The following is a 3,808-nucleotide window of genomic DNA, read 5'->3' as shown; positions in this document are numbered from 1 at the left end:
CTCTGCTTAGATAATATAACGATAGACACTTGAATAAAATGAAAGAGCTCAGATATGCAGATACCTGGAGGATGCATAATCAAACTTCAGTAAGAACAAGGGCATACATGTTTAAATAGGATATTCATGGTATATTGAAAGATGTTCAAGATACCTCATAGTTGGACTTTATTGTACTGGGAGGGTGGTGAGAATGTGTAAAAGAGTTAGAGATTCCACCATATCAACTAGTGTTTTCAAACCAACCCAGACAAAATCCAGTGCTGTGGAGTCAATTCATAGTAGCCTTCTGAGGTTGTAAATCATACAAGGATGAGACTGTTTCATCTTTCTCTCATGGAGCAGCTGGTCAATTGGAACTGCTGGAATTTCTGTTAGGAGCCCAACATCTAGTCCGCTATATCACTAGGAGTTCTTAGTACCCCAAGGACATGGCAAAAGTTTGGATTCTTCTTTTCCAGTTTGAGAAGCAAAGAACACCTATTTTGGGAAAACTAAGCATTATAAAAACAAATTTAAAAATCCACTTTGTGTTATAAATACTTTTAACATGTCCCTGTAATTAGCAGAAGAAATCACTAAACAGAAAATATAGATGTTTCTTGATTTTTTTTATTCTATCTTTTTTTTCTCTCTCTCCCTTCCTTTTCCTCTCTCTCTTCAATCTTTCCATACACTCACTATTTAAGAACTAACTTTATGGTGAATTCCAATCCATGAAATTGTAGTACAATAATAGTAGTTAACAAAGAAAATTATATCCCAATAGGCAATTTGTTTATATTTATATGTTCATTAGCTCATATAACTTTACAAGGGGGAAAAAATATCTGTATAGGCCATTCCTTCCTGGGGAGACTCCTTAACAATTTTAAAAAATTGCTTCTAGGATTAGACTCATTTTACTAATCTAGGCAATAGATTTTGAACTCACCAAGGAATCTCCAAGTAAAATTTCACAGCAGGTGCAACTGCAGGTGGTGGCAAAGCTTTCCAAATAGCCATTGAATCTGCCAGTGTAGAAGTTCCAATGTCATCTGGCAAGTATCTAATGGACAGGAATCACTGTGGAGCAAAAGAATTCTTTTTTTATGTAGAGAGAAAGAAATTCTTTTCAATTTTTCTGGCTCCCAAAAAGGATTTTTTTTTCTTCTGAAAAAGGAATCTAAAGATTCTTTAAATGAATTAGAAGTATTATCTGATTACACGCTGAAAAGAATCTGCATTAGATTTTCAATCTCTGGAAAATTTAGTAGGTTAAGTGATTATAATAGCTGCTATTAAATTTATTAGCATGTAATTTGAAAGTATATCACCTAACCTGAGTCATTGTGTATATTAGTGTTTTTCTCACACTATAAAATATTCTCTCCTGACAACTGCAAAGATTAGGTAAAGGAAAACATATGGAAACAAGCCATTCATTGGCTAATTCAGGTAGAACAAATATTGTAAAGTAGTGTCGCTAGAGAAGAAAAATATTTCTCAGTGACCATTCTTTAGCTTTAGCCAGTGGACTGTAGTCCTAGGATTTATTTAGATTTGAAAAAAACCAGAGTGGAGAGCAAGAACTCACAGTCATGAGAATGTTCTGTAAACTTTTCCTTTTGCCTAATTTAAAATCATACATCTAAATTATCATCGTCTATTAGAGTTTGAACACTGCTAGCTCTGTTCCATTTTCCCCCCCTTTCTTTTGAAACTCACTGATGTCCTTTTCAATGAAAACTTTACATACTCAAATCTCAAACTCTTTTCCATCAAGTGGTAACCAATTAATGGTTGACCCTCCATTGAGTTCCTGAGGCTGTAAATTGTTTAGGAGGTGATCGCCCATGTTTTTCAGGAGCAGCAACTTGCAGATTCAAAACATGAGACAGGCGCTGCCCCTGGTCTAGCCCTGATAACATAATGCTCCTCTCCACTTCCTTGACTCTGAGGTCCATGGTATTAAAAGTACCCAGTAGGGCCAGAAGGGGATTTTTGTTGATACTAATTTATACAAGAAATTTAAGACATTTTATCTATCAAGTGTATCATCCTGAAACTTTTTTTAATGATTATAGAAACATAAATCTTTAATCTGCTTATTAAAACAGAAACTTTGGAACTCATTTTTAAGGAGTTGGCAGTGATACGAGTAGTAAGCCACAAGGCAAAATATTTAAACAAATATGCATTAGAGTTGTGAGTAAAATCTTGCTAAACATAATATAGTTGTTTTTCATTTTAGAAGCAAATATTTTTAAAAGTAGTAAGAGTTTAGAAACCTAATAGAGAAACTTTATAATAGATGTGATCAATACCAGGGATCTATGGAACAGAAAGCTTTTTATGTTCGAGGACTTTTTGGTTAAGTTCTCAAATTTCCTGAGCTTTGAAGATCCACCAAATGTGTTCCTATTTCTGGAAGTGAATCCTAGGGGAGGGGGGTGAGATAAAATATTATGCATTATTTGTTCATAGAATTTCTAAGGGGAACCTAGAATATTTTAATATGCTGAAAGTTTTAAAATTTGGAACTTGATAATTGGGGAAAATTCTATCTTTCTAATTACAAACATTAAAAGGAGTTCAAATTTTGTTCAGTAGTTTTTATATCCAAAAGTGTAGTATCAGGTGACATATCCTATAAAAGAATAGGTGAGGACAATCTTCAGGTATATAGTATGAGGCTTAGTAAATAAACTAAAATAGAAAATGGAAAAAATAGGTCAAAGGGGCTTAGTGTAGAACTTAGAGTAAAATCAATTTTATTATGATTAAAGAAGCATGAGATAGGGATGAGAAAGGTGATAAGAGTGATAGAATTGTCTGGGTAAAGCAAAAGGACTTCATCTTAAAAGTCTTTATTCCATATAAGCAGAAATATTGCCAGTTGGAAACACACAAAAGACATTTTGAATGTTACTACAATCCAGGTGCTAGTGATTTTCTCTCTAAAAATTCACCCCATATGTGCAATACTTTATGGGTAACCAAGCCCAAGGACATTTTTCAAATAAGGAAGGAATAACATGTATTACCTAAGGTGAATAAATTCTCCCCAAATAAAGAATTCTTATTCAACATAAGTGATATTTTTAATGTTTGAGCATGCTTTCTGGAAAATGCAGGAGTCATAGAATTATTTGCTTACAATTATTTAAACTTTCTTATAATTTGAAATGCATTCACAACAACTTAAAGATATTTTGAGATCCCAGAGCAAGAGATAATACCTGCCTACTATAAAGCCAACAGATCCTCTGGTAACTTCATAGTAAGAGGTTGCACGGACAATGAAAAGGCACACAGTTAAAGTACAGCAGCTATTTCACAGGAAAATGTATGGGCCATCTTCTTCCATGAAATTAATTAAAATATGAAGAGAAAATGCACAAGAAGATCAGTTTTGAGTCACTTTCAACTCAGCATTACATTATCACAAATGAACATATAAATGATGAGACCTCTCATTATCAGTGAATCTATTAGAATTATTTTTACTATGATAACTCTGAAAAATTGGAATTATAATTTGATAATTTTTTGTTTTTTTTCACTCCTTTAATATCATGTGTGTCCACAATCAACACTTTTGGCACCATCACTCAGAAATCAAAAGATGAATTTGCATTGAGGAAGCATGTTCTCAGGGAACTCTCCAAAGTTCTAAATAGTGTTGATGTCATTCTGAAGACTAAGGTGTACCTGATCCAGGCCACAGTCTTTGTAATTACTTGCTGTGCATCAGAGAACTAGACAGTGACTAAGGATGACAGAAAAAGAATTGATTCCTTTGAGTTGTGATGCTGGAGAAGAGTCT

The sequence above is a fragment of the Elephantulus edwardii genome, unplaced genomic scaffold (assembly GCF_000299155.1).
Source record: "Elephantulus edwardii isolate Elephantulus edwardi_28Jun2011 unplaced genomic scaffold, EleEdw1.0 scaffold00069, whole genome shotgun sequence".
NCBI lineage: Eukaryota > Metazoa > Chordata > Mammalia > Macroscelidea > Macroscelididae > Elephantulus > Elephantulus edwardii.
This window is presented reverse-complemented; position numbering follows the sequence as displayed.